The sequence below is a fragment of the Alligator mississippiensis genome, chromosome 1 (assembly GCF_030867095.1).
Source record: "Alligator mississippiensis isolate rAllMis1 chromosome 1, rAllMis1, whole genome shotgun sequence".
NCBI lineage: Eukaryota > Metazoa > Chordata > Crocodylia > Alligatoridae > Alligator > Alligator mississippiensis.
In genome coordinates, this window is record NC_081824.1 from 346,123,028 (window position 1) to 346,144,890 (window position 21,863).

Genomic DNA, 21,863 nt, shown 5'->3' on the forward strand with positions numbered 1-21,863 from the left:
GGCTGGCACCCTGCTACTCTCCACCGCTGCTGAAGGAAGTGACAGGAAGGGGTTATCTCTAGTCCTCTCTCTCTCTTTCCTATCTCTTTCTCCCCTTTCACACACAGGCAGGCAGAGGCCAAAAAGGCCTGACTTGAGCCCTGGGGGGCAACAAAGGCAGCCTGAGGCTGATGAGAACCTGAGACTGAAAGGCCAGGCCAGAGACAGTGGGTTTAGGCCAGAGGCTCCTAATGGGTTGGTCCTCAGGAGGGTTGGCTGCTGGACTGCAGGTGAGCATGGACCAGCAAACCGCAGACAGGCAAACTGTGGACTGGAAGTGACCAGCATACTGTGGACCAGTGGCCAACCCTTTTTTATACTCAGTATAAAATACCCAGAATCAGGCTGCCAGTCTGTAGTATGCTGGTCACTTCCAGTCCACAGTTTGCCAGTCTGAGGTTTGCTGGTGAACGGTCACTTCCAGTCTGCAGTCAGTTCTGGTCCAAAGTTTGTTGGTTTGCAATCTAAAAAGGTTGGGAACCACTAGGCTACCAGTCAACAGCTGGACTAACCTGTAGCGGAAGGCTAAAAAGGTTGAAGTGTATACAAGGGAGTAATTGGCAACAGAGTAACATATGTAAAGCATCGGAGTGGCTATAGTGGTGGAAGGATTCAGGTAGGACTAAGGTGGCCACCAAGGGGCACCACACCATGATAGGGTACAGCTGGCTACAATGATGCAGCATATACTTTCTACTTGGATTCTCTGTCCTTGTCCATTCTGCATTGTAAATACGTTGTTGTCAATATGCATGGTGAATATGGTTAATGGTATGATATTTTGAATATGAAACTGTATTATGTTTGCTCATAGACAAAATAAAGTGCAAAATTTAATTCTTAATTGTTTCCATTGATGCCCAGAATTCAAGGAGTGGCAGACATTTGTCCATGTTCTTTACCAGTATTGTGGACCACAACCCTCAGTGTAGCATAACAGAGTGCCATTGGTCATGGCTGTTCATTGTTATCCATAAATTGTACCAATGGCTGAAGTTTGACCTATCAAACTTATGGTATATAGAATTACAAGCTACTGTCATCAGTGTTAAATCACATGAGAGGCAGCTATCAAATTAACTTAGCACTTGCTGGTCATTAGTTAATAATCAAAGGGTGAGACCATGGTCCTCGTCCACTCAGTGGCTCCCCTTCTCATCAAACACACACACAATTGAAATTACATCCAACACCAATTAACCCAGAAACATTATCCTGTGGTTGTAACATTCTCTTATTATTTTATTTTAACATCTTTAAGAAAAATCACAAGGTACTGCCCATTTTTTTTTCAGTAAAATTCAAAAGGATACGCAAGGCATGAGGTCAAAGGGGAAAACAGTTTCAAGTCTGAATAGTCATATGATCACTGGATTGATAGAACAGATAACAAAACATAAAGATATGTAATTGGATTAGGCAATGATATATTAATATGGCTACCTTTATTCTTTAGATTAAGACTTTTGTCTGTCAGTAAAAAAATACAGCTTGTCCTTTTCTTTTTGGTTGAGTAACAACCAGGTTCCAAGCAATTGCATACCAATCAATCATTCAAACAGTAGCTGTTTTGGATGACACTGATGTATGTGTACTGTATTTACTCACACCAATGTCAAACGTGGTTTGTGTGCCCTGTTTTCAATAGTTTAGCCAAACAGTGCCAAAACCTGGAACTGAGTGAAAGCAGTAGCAAAACTATGTTGGACTTCAAAACTATGCTGAATTTTACAATAACCCAAATCTGCATTCTGGCATTTTTAACCCAAATCTACATTCGGGCATTTTTAAAAGATATAATAATTGACAATAGTATAATAAATAATATTAATTTTGTCTGTGTTTACACAAGCACATACACATTTGTCTGTGTTTACACAAGCAGATAAATAAAATTAATCACACCCTCCCCCCTTTTCCCAACCTTTAGATGGCAGGAATAAATGCCAGATTCAGATCTTGGGGTTTAACACTACTTTTCTAAATCTGACTTAGCCCCAACCCAGAAACCTGGAAGAACAAGTTCTAACTTGGTGTTCTAACATGAACAAACTTGCCCACTCACAAGCAACATTAAAAAAAAAAACAGGGTTTACTACAGGGGAAAAAGTGAGCAAACACACAACCTCAAAGAATACCTTAACTACTGAATACTAATTGAAACTAAAAGCAGTTAACAGCCTCCACAAGTGGCAAACCAATCCAGAGGAGCTACTACCAGCCCATTAAATTGGGAAGGGAGACTCACCCAGGGCTCCCACCTGCAGACTCTATTATTCAAGCCAGTCAATGGTGGCAGATGTTGCACAAAGAAGAGGCCTTACTTTCAGACCCTGCTGTCTCTGAGCACATGGAAGTAAGGGGAAAATTTGAACACATTGGGCGTGTCTACACAAGATATTTTCTCCCCAGTTGACTAATTAGCTGTGCAGTTAATGTCTTGGTGTCTACACATACTATTACACTGGAGTAAACTAACTTAATTTACTTTGCAGCAGGATAGTACTTGTAGATATACAAGGATACAAGTACTGTCCTGCTGTAGAGTAAAAAATGCAGCAGTGCACAAGTAGATGCTGCCCTGGCTGCCTGGGGCATGAGGCTGCCCTGGCTGCCTGGGGGCTGCCAGCTAGCCCCCACACTGAAGCTCCCTCATGCCCCAGCCAGCCCCTCCACAGCATGTTGAGCTTGGGCTAGCAGTCCCAAGCTGTCAGGCAGACCCCTGGGTGCCCCTGACAGCCAGGGCTGCTTTAACCTGGCTGCACATGTGGAATAATAAATGAACTTTGAATGTGCACCTGGGAGCAATAAACTCTGGAGCAATAAGTTCTGGAGTTTATTCATGCACAGTAATAGCACGTGCAGATGTGCCCACTGATCTTAAAATAAACATGGGCATTTTTTTATGGGTACTTATAGGCTTAGTTTACCCAGAATTGATGCATTTTACCTTTTTTGAAACAGCTGCAAGTTTTAGAACAGGTACTTTGTAAACACACTTTTAAACAACACTTCTGTACCTACTTAAATGTAATACAAACTCTAGGTGTTCTTGTCAGGAGTCCTGAGATCTTCCAAAACTGATAAGAAACCTGATCCAGCTCCAGTACATGGAGGGCAGGACCACACTAATCATATGCAACAGGCTGAGAGAAGGAGTGACAGAAGGATCCTGGGTAAACTTTTTGGGGCCCATAGGATGATGTCTGCCAGACTTTTAAGGTTCATGAAGAAACAGGAAACATTGGAAATAGGAAACAAAGGCTCAAATCAATTGTAGGAGTGAAGAGAAAATCAAAATGTATTCAATGTAGTGGCTCAACATGACTTGAAAGAGAGTTGGTGCTAATGAGGACTGCATGCAATAGGCAGTAGTGTATATCTTATTCAGATGAGGTGTGCTAAGTTTTTCTTGTGGTAGATTCCCATTACTGTGATTGGGTTAGGGAAGGGCAGCGGGTGGGTGTGCAGGGGCGCTGGGGAGCGGATGCTTTTATTGTAACAGGTGCATGGTTTTTTACTGTGGTTTAAGGTGTTTGATGGAAAGTTTATGCTAGAAGATGGATATATATAACTATATATATTAAAAATGTTTTTCACAAAACAAAAAAGGTTCCCATTGCTGTAGTCCTTATCTTTAAAAAAGGAGAAAAAGAAAATCTAGAGAATTGAAGACCAATAACTCTGCTACATGAAGATTATAAGATCTCTGCAAAAGTTTTGGCCCAAAAGATGAGAGGCAATTTATCAGAATTGATTCATGAGGACCAGATGTGTGCCATACCAGGAAGAAGAGAAGAGTTGCAGATGCATTATGGTTAATAAGGGACACTCTGGTAGATATCCAAGAGAGAAAAAGAAACATGGTGGTTATAAATATAGATTTGGAAAAAGCATATGATCAAATACAGCATAAGTCCATGCTCATAATCCTGAGGAAAATGGAATTCCCAGATAGAATGATCCGAGCAATACAAATATTGTACAAGATGGTCAAGAGCCAGATATTGATAAATGGTCAGTTGAGCCAGGACTTTGAGAAAAGATCTGAAGTAAGACAAGACTGCCCATTATCAGTGGGGGTTTTCGTTTGTGTTATAGAACCAATGGCCCAGAAAATAAGACACAGGTTGATCACAAGGGTGAAAATCTCCAGCAGAGAAGAAATTAAGTGCACACTATATATGGATGATATCACAGTATTAGGACAAGACAAAGTGTCAGTTGATAGAGTATTGGAACACGTGATGGACCACGATGGGGCAGCAGGGGCAAAAATTAATAAAAAGAAGACCACGCTAATGGGAATAGGGAACTGGGAAGGGCTGGACGACTACGGTTTACAACTACAAACAGAAGAAATGAAGATCCTGGGCATACAGATGGACATGAAAGGGAGAGGTGACAGGACCTGGGAGAAGATAATCACCAAGGTATGACAGGTAACAGGACTTTGGAGAACACAGAAGCTGTCTAAACAAGGAAAGGTGGAACTGGTAAAGGCAGTATTACTACCAGTGATCCTCTATGTAGGAATTGTGTTTCCTCCAACGTGTAGACAAGCACAAAGGATACTGAAAGAGTTGTTCACCTTTTTCTGGGGCAGCAAAAGGGAGTGGGTGGCAAGGAAAGAGATATACAAGGAAAAACAAGTGGGAGGATGGGGAATGCCTGACATAGAGGTGTTTATTTACACAACATTTATCAGCAGAATGTGGAGGATAGGAGTAAAAGGGGAAGGGAAAAGAGCAAGGTTTTGTCTGTACTTAGCCGGAAAGTCTTGAGGACATGGGAAGGGGGGAAGGAGGGATGGAAAATGCCTTGGGCCTGGACACCCCCCAACCCACTATGCAAGAGCTGAGAAGTTCATGATACACTATGCACTGTTAGAAGGGAATGCAAAGAAATGGGAGAATAGTAAAAGCCTTGAAAGGAATGTAAGGGACAGGGACAGAATAACAGAAGTGGGGAACCTAACCAAAAGTCAGTCAGCCCAAGTGTGGAATGGGATGTGGGAAGCATGGGCAAAGAGGAAACATGTAGAATTCGCGTGGCTAGCAGCATGAAATGTATTACCAGTAAGAGAAAGGTTATGCAGATGGGGATTACCCAGACTGGAAAAGTGTTCAAGGGAAAACTGTGAGAGCATAGAGTCAACTTGTTACATGTTCAGGGAGTATAAATATGCAAAGAAAGTGTGGAAGAGGGTGGGGAGATTTGCAAAGAAAACGCAATGGTGTAATGTACTGACATGTGAGACGGTGATATACGGACTGAACCAAAGAGGACGAATGAGCCAAGAACTGAGACTTCTTATAATGTGTATGAGAGCGCTGTCTGGAAGATGCAGAGCTTGCTGGACCACAAGGGACTATTCTTCATACCACGAGAATGCGTGCAGCTAGCTGTGCATGAACTGCAAATGTATATTGAAAGGGATGAACAGGACCTGGTAGTGTTGTGCACGATGAACAAGTGGAGATTAAAAGACTGGGAAATGCTGTTCCAGGAAAATTCTGAGCGGGGAGAGGAGGAACAGGTGGGGAATAACAATTTAAAAATGGGATTGGGGAAACTGATGAAAGCATAACAGGTAATGCCATTTGTGAAGACAGATAGATGTGAAAGGATGTAAATGAGGAGATTTGATGTTAGTTTAGAGAAATGTTATGTAAAGTGTTGTAAACTGCTTTCTTTTTAATGTGGGGAGGAAGATTTTGATTTTAATAAAATAAAATAAAATAAAAAGGTAGATTCCCATCAGCATGCATGCCCAGTATGGGCCAGGTGTTCTATAGTCATGCTATATAGGCCATTAGTGAGTACATGCTGCTTTTGGCATCAGTTTAATGATAGACAGTGTATTTAATGAGGTTTCCTTGTATGAGAAAGTAAGGTGAGGAGCTTTCTGATTGGGGGAGGGGGGAGACGACCCTCATTTTGTATTTGAATATAGTATTTATAATAGAAATCTAGTTATAAAAGCATCCATAAGCCAAAACTGAATTCTTGGATATATACTAAGTGTTAGTAAAACACATACTATCTTACAGAAGTAACAGTTAAACAAACATTCTTCCCAGTGTCCCTCTGTAGTAGAAAGTGAAAGACAGAAACTTTTGCTGAAATGTGGTATATGGCATCTACTCCTTGCTAACAAGAAACTGTTAACCAAGTTAATAAGTTGAAACATGCAAGACCAGTCTTTCTTCCATAATTATTTTGGATACAGCATGTTGTTGGCCCTATTGCCATAGTTTCTGAAAGTTTCTGAAGTCTGATGAGTTAGATTGAAATATTACTGTATTTACTGTTCCTTTTGGTAAAGCTAATGGCACTGAACTAAAGAACTGGTCTTTCAAGATCATTGAAAAGTCATGGCTAACTAATAAATAATTATCTAATACCAGTATTCTCAGTCTGAAAAGGGGAGAGACTAAGCATTGAGGAAACGTAAGTGAAAGAAACGTACATATAATGCTAAGATGTAAAAATACCAGTAGTGCTTTTCTGTATTATATGACATGATCATTTTAATCCTTAGGGCAAAAGTAACTCTAACTACCGAAGAGGTGCAAATGTCCTCTAGAAATGAGTAGTTTGTCACGAATTGTGTTCATAATAAGGCAAATAAGCCAACATGTGTGTTTACTATGCATTATAGACATGGGTATGACATCACTGACAGCCAATTAGAAAGTTCCACTTGTGTCATTTCATAATAAAGAAAAGACTATTCAGCAGTCACTGCATTAAAGAATGCTTGTCACAGAGATTTGCACAGAAATGGGTTGATTAATTTTTAATGAATTATGCCAGAAAAAGTTACCTTGTAGAAAATTGTTGTGAGAACATTTGTGATAACTAGTCTGTTTTAAAAGAGTTTCTCTATGTGTGGGTTCTACAACTAAAGACAACCTTAAAGCAGAATCTAATCTAAAATGGCATTTCCAGCTCTAATATATACAGTTCATAAAAGTGATAAGAAGACTGTGTGGCTTATAAATTCAGATTCATATAAGTTTTAAACACCACTATATTCTCTGTAAATGTGTCCTTACTCTGCCACAATCTCCTTATCTTGATGTCTTCAAGTCAAGACTGGATACTTGTCTTAAAAAACATATTTAGTGAAACAAGGTGTTCTTTAGTCAACTGGGAATTCTGGGGGTAACTAGGGAAAATTCTCTGCTCTGTGCTATATGGGTCAGATTAGGTGATCTAGCAGTTGAGTCCCCTTTGCCTTTTAAAATCTCTGAGTAATTTCCATGTGCCACAGACAAGGCACACCACACACAATATTTTTTCTATATTAAATAGACACATAAATGAAATATAACATTATTTAAACACTGAGAAAGTATTCTCTGCAGCGTGAGACATTTTGGAGTAAAGCATGGGGGTCAGATAGCATGTTATATGTCAGGGGTGGGCAATTATTTGGGCTGGAGGGTCACTTAGAGAGTTTTGGTGAGCTGTTGCAGGCCAGGGGTCAGGGGGAGAGGGAGAGAAACTGATCCTATCTGGCCCTGGGCCCATTTAACCCACATGTACTGCTGAGGGCACTGGATGGAGTGGGAGGGTGGGGTTCCCATGGAGACCAGCCTGGGACCCCCACAGGCAGGGCACCCTTTGCTGGGCAGATAGGATGAGGCTGGAGGGAGCAGTTTCCTGGATCGGATGGGTGGGCAGGGCTGGGATTGGGAGTGGGGCATGACAAGATGGGGCTGGTGGTAGGGGCAGAGCTGTGATCTGCTCCCTGCGTGTCACTGTGTCGGCTACTGGTTCTGGGGGCAGCGGCCAGCCCCTGCTGGTGGAACCGACGCCCATCACAGGGGTGTGCGGGGAGCAGATCATGGCTCTGCCCCAGGCCCTGGCCTTGTGCAGTCACCACCCATGATCCTGGCCCTGCCCACCTGTCCAGCTCCTGGACACTGCTCCCCACCTCCCTGCTGCCCCATCCCATCCCTCTGGCCAAGTGCACCCTGCCTGCGGGGGTCCTGCATCAGTTTCTATGGAGACCCTGCCTGCCTATATGCTCCATCTGGTGCCTTCAGGTGTGGGTGCAGGGCAGTCAGGCTGAGGTGCCCAGACAATAGGGCCAGGTCAAGTGGTGACAGTGGTGATATTGGCAGTGGTAGCCAGGCTGAGTGAGCCTCTGCCATGGGGGATGCTTAGAAACTGAGTCTGTCTGCCATGCCATTCCTGCCCTGCTGTATACCCAGGGGTGGCAGGTCCAACCACATGTGCCACAGCCTAGGCTGCCCCCTGTGTCCGGGTTGGGTGGAGCCATAGACCAGATAATATCCCTTGGCAAGCTGGATCCAGCCCATGGGCTGTATTTTGTCCTCCTCTGGTCTATGTATGTATGTGTTCTCACTCTGAATGACCTACCCTGTGCCCACCCTGCAACGGCTCCTTAATATAAACCCTCATGTAAGTTATGCTTGCCTCTTTAGGGGAGGTCTATAGATGGGGTGGTTGTCAAGCAGTGTAAGGACACACACTAAAAACAGTTTCTCAAAGTAAACAAGCCCCTGCTTGGTACCTATTTTATGTCTTTCCAGAGTTTAGTCCATATACTTTAAGTTTAAAGGGACTGAGGCTGAGGGATTTGAACCTGTTCAGCCTCAGCAAGCGGAGGCTGAGTGGGAATTTGGTGGCTGCCTCCAAACTCGTTAGGGGAGATCAGCAGCAAAAAGGAAGAGCCCTATTCTCCCCAGCACCTGGGGTGACGAGGAACAATGGCCAGAAGCTGCTGGAGAATAGGTTCAGGTTAGAGATTAGGAGGCACTATTTCACTGTTAGGGTGGCTAGGATCCGGAACCAACTTGCTAGGGAAGTGGTCCTCGCTCCTATCTTGGGTAAATTCAAAAAGAGGTTGGATGAACACCTGTCTGGGGTCATGTGATCCCAGCGTGTGCTCCGGCCAGTGGTGTGGGGTTAGATTAGATGATCTATTCAGGTCCCTTCTGACCCCTAACTACTATGAAACTATGAAACTTTACACAAGTTCTTTCCAGTACTTGAGAGCACCCAGGGTACATCTAGACAAGATGCTTACTGCAATGCATAGTAGCTTGTTACTACTGCTCAGTACAATCGCCAGGCACAAACCAGGACGTGACACTACTGTGCAGTAGTAATGAGCTACTGTGCAGGTTATTTAGTACTTGGTTATGCACGTACTAAATGACTGCAGTAATAACTGCACAGTGGGTGTCCCACCTAAACGTGGCCCCAGTTTAAGACACAGAATAAAGGTGTTGTGATTTCAAAATCAGATATGCTTTTAAGCTGACTTGAGATCATACATTTAAAGTCAGATCCAAATCCAAAGTGTTGATCCCAAGTGCTCTGAACTTTGGTGGTTTAGATAAAATGAACTTTATGGAAGAGTTTTAGTTTTTGCAAAATCAAAGCTACTGGTTTCTTTAGTACCTCATTCAGACACGGTAACTCACATGTATCACCACTCTATTTATACTGATCTAGAGTAAGAATAACAGATTGTTTTAATGTAGAGGGTGAACTGCAAATAAACAACATCTTTCCCTCATATAATGAAATGGTCTCTTTATAAACAGGGTCATGGTTCCACAGTATTTTAGATTAAATGAATTACATTTCTAAACTACGTGAAGTAAACTGACTTTATAATAGTTTTGTGTTTTTAAATATTTACACCCAGTGCCTGAAACACATTTTCTCTTTTAGTTCCTTGTCATATATGTTCAGGTTTCATTATATTACTTGAAGGCAGGTAGGCAAATTTCCTCAGAGTGTCGTTTGTGATGATCAAGGACTGCCAACGAGTGGAGCACTTTTATTTTAATTGATCTGACTAGAATGAATTTCTGTTCTTCCCTGCATATGAAGATATCTCTGTATGGAGATTTTTGTTAAATTTTGTATGCAGAGTAATTTATAGAGTCAAGGAATAAACATGGGTTGAAATAACTGAAGAGGATGTTCAAAAATTAATGCTATTTTTCCTTGCTATCTAGCTCTGTCATAAAACCAAGAATAGATAGCTAAGATTGGAAACTGTAGAAAATGGAAGAAAAAAATTCACACTAAAATCAGTGCATTCAAGGGTACTAAGTGAATGAAAAACTAGCAAGATCTGAATGCATTTCAACAGCTAGTCTTGATCTTACAGTTTCTGGTACCACCAGTGGAAAAAAAATTCTAAAGTGAGAAATTTGCCTTGTATTTTATTACTATTCTTCACATACAGTTTACTGTAGTTCCAAAATAGACAGGCAAAGAACGAAAGATTTATTTGACCTACCTGTAAGCCTTGAAATATGTATTTAGCACAGCTGTTCTTTTGTGTTTAAACTCATCACAAAATACAGCTTTAATGTAACCCACCATTGATCTGCAGTAAGTGGAAACAAAATCTCTCCTTAATTAGTATCATCCAATCACTTTTTTACATTTCTACAGAACACACACTGTGAACTGTTTAATGGACTATTATTTAGAAAAGTGGCAAAGAGCTTGCAAAAAAAAAAAAAAGAAACACATAGTGAAAATAAAAACTAGCAGTGTCAATGAAAAATGTGTTGCAAAATAATGGAAAAAAAGATGTTTCGTTAAGATGGGCTTCACTGGCATTTTACTGTATAGATGAACACTACTCCAATTACTGCCAACAATGGGGAAAGAGATAGAGAGATATAGATTCATTACTTTCAACACCCTTAACTGTCTACCACTGAATTCGCTTATCTGCTCCTTTTTCCACAGGACCTGCATGGAGGGGGGAAGGAATAAACAAAGAACTGAGTAGAGTGAATGTGTCACAAATTACCACAAACACACTGTGACTCAATGCACTTTTCATTTCTCTCCTCATTAACTGTGTCTTGCTCAAAATGAGAGACTGGGTCTAAACATAATCAAGTCCCACAGATAACAATTGACTTGACTGCTGGGGCAGTCATCACCTTCTAGCTACTGGGAAATAAATTTAGAAATAAAATGAGTTAAAATAAAATTCACTCTGCTCTCTTTTCTGTGCTCAGATAATTTGAAGGCCATCAAGGCCTGCAGAAACAATCCATCTCTCTGTGAAAAGGAAAGCAGCCTGTGCCACTACCAATAAGGCATGTCTTTAGTGTTATCAAGAGTAAGTATAATTACACAGTGGAAAGGCCATCAAAGTGTCTTGGGCTGTGGTATTTTTTTCCTGAGGTCTTCATCAATAGTGCTGTCGGAATGAAAAGAATAAGCGGGGGGAAAAAGAAAAAAATAATATCCTCCAGATTGGTGTGACTGACCTGCAATCTAGTAGAGCACATTATAATTTGAGAGCAGTAGGAAGATTCAATAAAAATTTTGCTGTCTTCTTCTTTAAATCAGGAAGGATTAATTTCAAGAATCTCTGTGTATGCTCTTGTGGTCCCCGTTTTGTCAGGGCTGAGATTTCTCCACAGGGCAAATCCTACTGGAGAATATTTATGGTAGCAAAGATGCTTTTTCTAGATCTAAGCAGAGCTACATTTCTGATTGGCAGATTTCTGTCTGTTAAACAGTATAATATAGGGCCATCAGATCTTGTGAAACAGGAGCTCTCCCCTGCACTATTTATAGGCACTTAGACTGTGTGCCCACTGAAGTTGACTGATTAGTTAAATTTCTGTCCTAAGAAGTATTAGATCAGGCCCCCTCCAAACTGCATTTCCTAACATTTTTTCCATTTAATGAAATAAACATATAGTAAATCCAATGCTTTTTTATGATATGATTTCATAAGTATTAGAAATATGCATGAGTTAAAGCCTGTGGTGCTTTACTCGCGTGATTAATCATTACTGAAGTGAAGAGTACTGCAGTTTGAGTGAGGATTATTTCTGTGAGGAAGTCTTAGGTAGGGTCCATCCCTGTGTTTGGGATTTATGCAACCAACTTGCTCGTTTGTTGTGTTGTGTTGCACTTACAAGTCATTAGAAATAAGGAGCGATTCCTAGCCATGGGGAGCAGTCATTGTTGACTTAACACAACGGGGTCTTCTTAAAACAACCTCGGGAGCAACTATGGTAAAAGGCCTCCAGTTTTATCTAACCATCATTGCTTCACTGTCATATTATTGCTGGATATGTCTCTTTCTAAGGCAACCATATCTGGAAAACACAACATCAAAAATGCAAGTGCCTGATTGCTCTGAGGCAGGTTTGGTCATTAAAAAACCTTAAGCTAACCATGAACCTCTGAGACTGGCTTTTTTGGCTCCTGTCTAGTTTTTGCAACATGTACATATATTTTCCAAGCCTTGCTTTTTTAATAATAGAGAAGATTTATTACAAGAAACCTGATTACCTGAGCAGTAGTGCTTTGACAAATGTCTAGTTTTTAAATAATCTCTATAGATCTCCAGGAGTCTAGGAGAACTGAAGTAGAGCTGACCAAAAAAAGTAGCCAAGCATAATAAAATGAGAGGTGGGGGTAAAAATAGAAACATAGTTAATGGAATGAAAATGAGAAATGTGCATGATATGCTCCTTTAAGACATCAAGGAATTTTTATTGGCTGCCTGGCAAAGTAATTCTCCATGTTAAGTTTTGTTTGGATATCAACACTGTCTAGAAATAAAGGATGAAATCTGGTCCCACTGAAGTCAGTGACAAAACTCCCATTGGCTTCAATCGAGTTTTACCTGGGGGGGGATTCGCTTTTTTTTCAGGGAACTAGTGGGGATATGGGGTTATTAGACTCCTTCAAGAAGAGGGAAGACCTGACTTTTGGAAGACCCTGAATCCTTATGTACCTAGTGTGCAATACTGAAAAATAATTGATCTTCTGAAGTTATTTTAATTGCTGCATTCTGTCTTCTAACCAAAGTACATGCAAGAAGTCATAGGACCTCCAACTCTGTGTCTTTGGGTACTATTACAGGTAACCTTAAAAACATTTTAAATGTGCACAGTGTTATGGTGTTATAAAGTTAGAACAGTTTCAGAACAGTCCCAAGTTAAAGCTTAATGCCACCTCAGACCTGCGCAATTGTGACTTGTCACTAGAGGGCCTGGAGAGCAGGGGCATCAACAGGAGCCACAAATCTATCCTTTTGCCATGGGAGAGGAGAAGGGAGGACATTTTAAAGGTGAAGAAACCACCATGTGTCCTTCCCTCACTCCACAGCAAACAGGAGCCAACCACAGCTGTGGGCAGGAAGGGGAAAGTCTTGAAACAAAATGGTTTGAAGTGAACAGGGCAGGCAGGGGAGAGAAATAGAGAGAAAGGAGTGCAAAAAAAAAAAAAAAAAGAATTAAAAAAAGCACCTAAATTCAGTATTGCCAACCCCCAAAGTGGCAAAAATCATGAGAAATTCTTAAAAAATCAAGAGATTGGCATGTAAATTATGAGATGCTATTTTTGAAGTGTGTGTTCATGGGGTGGAGCATTATTTCTAAAGGTGTGGGGGGCTCTGGTTATGTGTGGGATTTAGGGCCCAGAGAGTGAGGGTCCCTGCACACCCTGGCAGGATGTGGGGTACTGTGGGTCAGGAATGAAAGTCAGCAGCAGGGCTGGGTAGGGTGGAGCTCTGGCAAGGGAGTTAGGAGCACATACACACACAGCACCCATCTGGTAAGTGGAGGGGAAGGGGCACGTGGGCAGATCGAGGCCCACATGGTGAGGGAGGGAATGGGGCAGGAGCAGGGCCTGGGGTGAAAGGGGCCGCAGGGCCAGGGTGGGTCATCCAGAGGTGCGGGAAGTGTGGGGGGGATACATCTCCTGCCCACCGGATGGCAGGAACCACACTGGAGTCATGTGGCTGAGCTCCTGGGGCAAAGGCAGGAGGGGACAGAGCCCCACCCCACAGTGCGCAGCCTGCTTCTGCCCTGCAGGGGGCATGTGACCCCCATGCCTTCCCCGGGGATGTGTGCTGCTGCCAGGAGCTGCATCCTGCCCTGCACCCCTGGATGACTGGCCCTGGGAACCATGGACCTCAGCCCCTGCTTCTGTCTCACTCTCTCCCTTACTGTGGGGGCCTCGATCTTTCCTCCTCCCACCCCTTCCCCTCCACAGACTTACCAGCTAGAAAAATATGGAGATCTGATGGTTCAATCAGGAGATTGTGAGTCAGAGTTATTTTGAGTTAGAAATCCCAGAGCTGAGACCCAGTGGGTTTGCTGCATGGATTGGGTAGCAGGGGCGGGAGAGAGAAAGGGGTGCTGACAGAGCCAATTCAAATGAATAGCGGTTTAGTTCAAATTAATACTATAGGAGAGGTGAGGCTTAGCCATGGTTGAGTGGGTGGGGAGGGAAATACTTGCCCAGTGCTAAAAGCCAATTGCCCATGCTCATTAACTGGCTTTTTAACCCCTCCCTTTGCACCAATGGCCAGCCAGATGAGTGCATGGAGGTGCTAAATCAAGAAGCAAACTGGTGAGATGCACCTTGGTGTTTAGAGTGGTTAGGGTGTTCCGGAGTCACACCCCCTGGAAGCTAGGGTTGGTGGGTTGGTTTGGAGCTAGCACCATCCCCCTGGGCAGTAGAGTTCAGAAGGGCTGAAAATTGCCCCTCAAACAAAGGAGTGAGAAACCGTGGGAAGGGTGCATCCTGGGAAACTGGAAAAAATAAAAGTAGAGTATTTTATCTCCCCAGAGCAGACTAGCAATAACCTGGAAGGACCTGGGTAAAATGGATCAAAGATAATCCTCACTTGAATTGACATAACTTTAAAACATTTAGAGGGTACTTAGCATAGATTAACACCCTTTAACAGGGGAATGCTCCCATTTTAAGTGCCTTTATGACAGTTTAAAGGTAAACTGTAACACCACCCTTCCAGGAAAGGTCTATACTGCAATCAAAGCCTACAGTGTTACAGAGACAAACATGAGCTAGATGTAAATTAGCTATGTTGTGTACCAGTTGCTGTCTAATGAGGACAGCACAGAACTCAGTGCAAGCTAATTTACCTTACTGAGTCACTGCATTCTAAGTATGGTCCAATGGTTTGCAAAATATGGCCCGCTGGTAGATACTTTGAAAATTCACATTGCAAAATGAACGGAGAATAAACGAGGTGTTCTGAGGGCATCCCCTCTCACCTCCCACCCTCCTGGAATATGAAAGAGTTTGGTTTCCATGCTAAATTTGCCATTGTATATAGTCCATATGCTCAATCAAGAGGGTATTTTCTTGGTGGTGTCATTTGAACATCATCTCTGTTGATGGCAATCCATTGCTGTAGCAAGACCCTGTTATGCTGATTCCATGAAAGAGTAGAGGGCATTTAGTAGTGAACTTTTAGATGGTGATCTACTCAAGATGGAGTTTTCGGTTCTGGTTCACCACGCATCTTCATTTGGATATTGTGCAAAACAGCAGATGCAAACAGCCAATTACAACTTCTTTATTAAGGGTTGCTGGACCTTGAAACAAATAAGGTTCACGGAGGATGCTTTCACCTACACCATCGGAAGATTAAGCATAGTGGAAAGCCACTTTTCCCCTTCCTGTACCTTACAGCCTTCCCTCTGGTACACAGAAGATTCACAGGTTCACACAAGTTTAGGGATGGAAGGGACCTCATGAGATCATCAGGTCCAGCCCCCTTGCTCTGGGAAGGAAAGACTGCTGAGGTCAAATAACCCCAGCAAGGTGTGCATCCAGTCTCCTTTTGAAGATCTTCAGGGTAGGTGCCTGCACCACCCCCACTGGGAGTCTATTCCAGAGTCTCTTCACACGAACAGTGAAGAAGTTTTTCCTTATATCTGGTCTGAAAACTTCTTCTAGGAATTTATGACCGTTGCTCCTGGTTTTCCCTTGGGGTGATTTGGTGAATAGTTGTTTGCCTAGCCCCTGATGCTCTCCCCTGATGTATTTGTAAGCTGCCACCAAATCTTCCTGAAGTCTTCTCTTTTCTAGGCTGAACAATCCCATATCTGTCAGTGTTTTCTCATATAGATTGTTCTTCAGGCCTCTAATCATATGAGTGGCTCTTCTCTGGGCTCTCTCAAACTTCCCCACATACTTCTTGAAGTGTGGAGCCCAGAACTGGACTTACGACTCTATCTGCAGCCTCATTAATGCCGAGTAGAGTGGGAGAATAATTTCCTTAGTTTTGCTTGAGAGGCATCACTTGATGCATGCCAGCATACTGTTTGCTCTGCTACCTGTAGCATCACACTGGTGACTCATATTTATTTTATGGTCAATTATGACCTCCAGGTCTCTTTCAGATGTGGTGCTAGTGTAGCACCACCAAGCCTGGAAGTTTGTTGTGGATCTTTCCTCCCCAGATGGAGCACTTTATACTTCTTAGTGTTGATCTGCAACTGGTTCTTGTCTGCCCATGTAACTAATCTATCTAGATCTGCCTGGATCGTCAGCCTACCCTGATGCATGGCTGCACTTCCCCACAGCTTAGTGTCATTGGCAAACTTTTGCCAGTGTGGTTTTCAGTCTCACATCCAGATCATCGATCAAGATGTTGAAAAGTACTGGCCCAAGTACGAAACCCTGGGGGACCCCACTGGCTACTTTCTACCAGGTTGACACAGATCCATCTATTCGTACTCTCTGGCCCCACCCATCTGACAATTGAATTGTTGAGCCCTTAGTCCCCTAGTTTTGCCTTGAGAGCCTCATGGGACACCAAGTCAAAGGCCTTCCTAAGGTCCAAGTAAATGATGTCAACCTCATCTCCCTTATCCAGGTGGTAATTAACTTGGTCATAGGAAATGAGGTTAGTCACCTACCTGTGACAAAACTGTGCTGTCATTCAGAATTTTGCCTTCTACTAGCTTATCGCATATGGACTCCTTGAGAATTTTTTTCAAGGATTTTTCCTGGGATTGAGGTCAGGCTGATTGACCTGTAGTTCCCTGGGCTTTCTCCTCCCCTTCTTGAAGATGAAGTACTTCCAGTCCACTTCTGGGTCTGCCGGGGAGTGCATGGGGGGGGGCTGCATCTCCCCTGGCTCAGCAATTGGCTGTGGGGGGACCCTGGGTGCCCCCCCCAGACCCAGAAGCCCCCGGTCACTGAGCCAGGGGGGGTGCATGGTTGCGGGGGGAGGCCATGTATGCTCCCCGGTGGACCTGAAAGTGGACCGGAAGTGCTTCTAGTCAACTTCTGGGTCTGCTGCTGAGTGCTCTGGGGAGTCCCTCACGCTCCTGTGGGATACTCCATGTGCCCCAGCATTGCAGCATTCACAAGCCATCTGCTACCTAGAGGTATGTAGAAAAAACATTTAAAGCTGTGTCTATGTCCAAATCTCTGAATCTTTCCAAATTGATTCAGAAGGTTCCTATTCAATTCAGAGAGAATAAAGGGTCCTCTGATTCAATTTGGATTTGGAGATTCAGCCACCGAATTGGGCCAAATCTCTGCCAAATCAGGGATTGAAGTTTGCACAGCCCTAGCAAACATGTGTTGTGTTCACTAGCACTCTAAACTATGCTGTTTACAGAAAACTGCATAACTTAACCTAGCCAATGTCTAGGAATCTTCTCTATCTCTCAGCTGCATAGCTGTGACTTGCCACCAGAAGCTTGGTGAGCAGGGAAGGACTAGGAGCTGTAGCTGTGAGATGCCAGTGGAGGGCTGATGAGCCAGGATAGGTTTCTGTCTTTGCTCTATGGGTTGGGATGTGAGAGATCCTGGGATACTGGAAGACTTTATCTTGGGTGGTACATCTGTGGGGAGTAGGCACACCTTAATGGAACAGGAGCTGGGTGGTGTAGATCAGAGATAATCCTTCCCTGGACAGGTGTAACTTTGAACGACATAATGAGTGCTTAAAACCACTTCAAGGTGTTAATGTGAGGACAATCCAGGGATTAAGAGCTCCAGGAGCTGCCCCAAATTACTGTGTAACAAGGCCCTATTACTACCTTATTACTACCGAGGGTGCTGAAGGCACTGGCCGACGTCATTGCAGAGCCACTGGCGGGAATATTCGAATGCTCGTGGCGCACGGGCCAAGTCCCAGAGGACTGGAAAAGGGCTAACGTGGTCCCCATTTTCAAAAAGGGGAGGAAGGAGGACCCGGGCAACTATAGGCCGGTCAGTCTCACCTCCATCCTTGGTAAAGTATTTGAAAAAATTATCAAGGCTCACATTTGTGAGAGCCCGGCAGGACAAATTATGCTGAGGGGAAACCAGCATGGGTTTGTGGCGGGCAGATCGTGCCTGACCAACCTAGTCTCTTTCTATGACCAGGTTACAAAATGCCTGGACACAGGAGGAGGGGTAGATGTTGTATACTTAGACTTCAGGAAGGCCTTCGATACGGTATCCCACCCCATACTGGTGAACAAGTTAAGAGGCTGTGATGTGGATGACTGCACAGTCCGGTGGGTGGCGAATTGGCTAGAGGGTCACACCCAAAGAGTCGTGGTAGATGGGTCGGTCTCGACCTGGAAGGGTGTGGGCAGTGGGGTCCCACAGGGTTCGGTCCTTGGACCGATACTCTTTAATGTCTTCATCAGCGACTTGGACGTGGGAGTGAAATGTACTCTGTCCAAGTTTGCAGATGACACAAAGCTATGGGGAGAAGTGGACACGCTGGAGGGCAGGGAACAGCTGCAGGCAGACCTGGATAGGTTGGACAAGTGGGCAGAAAACAACAGGATGCAGTTCAACAAGGAGAAATGCAAAGTGCTGCACCTAGGGAGGAAAAATGTCCAGCACACCTACAGCCTAGGGAATGACCTGCTGGGTGGCACAGAGGCGGAAAGGGATCTTGGAGTCCTAGTGGACTCCAAGATGAACATGAGCCGGCAGTGTGACAAAGCCATCAGAAAAGCCAATGGCACTTTATCGTGCATCAGCAGATGCATGACAAATAGGTCCAGGGAGGTGATACTTCCCCTCTATAGGGCGTTGGTCAGACCGCAGTTGGAGTACTGCGTGCAATTCTGGGTGCCACACTTCAAGAAGGATGCGGATAACCTGGAGAGGGTACAGCGAAGGGCAACTCGTATGGTCAAGGGTCTGCAGACCAAGCCCTATGAGGAGAGACTAGAGAAACTGGACCTTTTCAGCCTCCACAAGAGAAGGTTGAGAGGCGACCTTGTAGCTGCCTATAAGTTCATCACGGGGGCACAGAAGGGAATTGGTGAGGATTTATTCACCAAGGCGCCCCCGGGGGTTACAAGAAACAATGGCCACAAGCTAGTAGAGAGCAGATTTAGACTGGACATAAGGAAGAACTTCTTCACAGTTCGAGTGGCCAAGGTCTGGAACGGGCTCCCAAGGGAGATGGTGCTCTCCCCTACCCTGGGGGTCTTCAAGAGGTATCTAGCTGGGGTCATATAGACCCAGCACTCTTTCCTGCAGGGGGTCGGACTTGATGATCTATTGAGGTCCCTTCCGACCCTAACATTTATGAATCTATGAATCTACCTTTTGTTGCACCACTGATTTTCCTCTTAGGTAACACAGCAAAGGGAATTGATGTCTCTTTGATCTGCATTTGTGGCACCTTAAAAATTAAGGTGGCACAAATGGGAAATCAGATTATGTCTGTTTCCACCCTTAGGGACACCCAACCTAACTTTGCCTGAGGTGGCTCTGGAACCAGAAGCAGCAGTAGCCATTTTAATGAAGGTTTACGCTCAAGCCAGTAAGATCTGCTACTCAGCAGAGCTCATGAGCCTTGGCACTAATGTGGCTCTACTGCTTCTGGTTCCAGAGCCAGCAGGTACCATGCTAGCTCAGGTATCTCTGCCTTGTAAAAACATACCATTAAGGCCTCTATGATCTGCTTATTTAGTCAAAGGGGCCTTAGCCAACCATACAGTTTAAGTTTGGTCCAATCCATGGAATCCTCAGAGGCTGTAGAAACTGCTTTCACGTGTTTAAAAAAATACTGACATTTTGGAAAGTGCCAATAGCTCAGAAGTTCTTTAGTCAAACTCTGTTCTTGGCAGATTAACAGAGAGAAAATTTTACAAGATATACCCCTAGCATACTAGGAAATCAAATATCTACAAACGGGCTTTGAGAACAAAGTTAAACAGACAATGTATATATTTCTTTTAGCTCAGGCTTTGTAAATGTAAATGATCTACATCTTGTAATTTTTATATGACAGTATCATGGGTGCACAATTTTATGTTGTGCCAGATTTGTGGTTTCTGATTCTAAATCTGTTTTTGGCGCACACATGCACACATACAAATAGAGAAAGGAAATATTTATAGTGTTAAATAAAACTTGTCCACATCTTTAGTGAATGGTTTATTAAGGAAGACTATATGGCAAGCCACAGGAGGGTGGAATGTAACTTTAGCTTTCTGCATCCACAAAACTCATTTGGAAAAAATAGTGCTGCAAAGGCCTAAAGGAAGAAGAAACATAGTTTGTATTTGTAAAATAAATCATGCAATTACTCTGAAAGACCAACATGAACTTAGTATGTCTCCATCAGGTCTTTCACTCACAGTGGTTTCATGAGCAGGATGAAGTATGTATTTGTGTTGATTCAGGGAATCTATTCTTTATTTTTTGGCTGAACTGTTGGTAGATGAAGCTTAGCAGATGTTGCATTGCAACATTTATTGGACAATTGAGGCTTAAAGGTAGAAAAAATGAACAGATCAAAACATCCCATAATAATCAGTAGAGCTAATAAAGTTATAGGAATTGCAGGAAAGGATATAAAGTGTGTACTCAAAAAGTCATGTAAGAAAGACAATTGCTGCCCTCCCCAAATTAGTTCAGCTTTTTATTATTTATATTGTATTGTCCTCCAGTACCTAAATGAAGGCTCCATATTACTAGGTGTAACATCAGAAACATTATCTGCCCCGGTCGGCTTACAGTCTTGGTGCCTGGTAGGACTTAATTGGCATAAAAAACAGACAAATGATGAGGGCTGGTTTGGAAGATGAGGTAGAAAAAAAATTGAAAAGATTTTAACGGAAGCATTCAGCCATATCTCAAGTATTGTCCTGTTGGTGCTACTTGTTGGCATTGGAAATAGGTCCCTATAAACCAAAAATATACCAGTGTAATTTCTGTGTGTTCTTTGTAGAACAAGAACCTGTCATTATAGACTACGTCCCTTTATGGAGTAATTCTCATCAGGGCTACAACATTCTCCAAGACAATGCTAGACTCACATAGGAGGATGATGCTAGTGCTTTGTAATGCTGGCACCTGTTAGAGGAGGTAGAGAATCGAAGAACAGGATAAGCATACAAAACAGAAGTAAAGAATGAAGATCCAAGACGCATGTAATAAACCACCACCTGAAAGTATATTGCAATAGAGGGTGCTACAGGTAAGAAGGACAGAGAGAAAGATAAACAAAACAATTGCCATATTACCTGAAAAGAAAAGGCGCATTAATGGTATGTGTGTGTTTGATTTAAACAAAAAAATTGACACCATAAAAACTTGCTTCTAAAGAAAAGCTTTGGTAGCAGAATGGAGGATATGTAATACAAAAAACATGAAAGCCCTGTATATAAGGTAGCCATCTTTCAATACACCCATTTTTTTTTTTTTATGTAGGCTCTATTTTTTTAAAGTGTGCATTACATAAAGCTGAGCAGAAGTTCCAGAACTTTATATATCTACCTTTCTCTGTTTCCTAAATTTGGACTCTGCTCCAGAAGTAGCAGGCATGGTCCTGATGAGCTGTAACTGCTTTGCGTTAGGACGCTCCCTGTAACACTTCCACAATATGCTGATTTCATTATGATAACTGGTAAGGGTAGTATAAAGTTTTAATATATAGTTTTATCATGATCGCAAACTGACTTTATGAAACTTTGTTCATTAGTCTTAGCAAAAACCCAAAAGCAGCACATTCTTGCCAAGTAGAAAACATTTTAATTGAGTATAGTAATACCTAG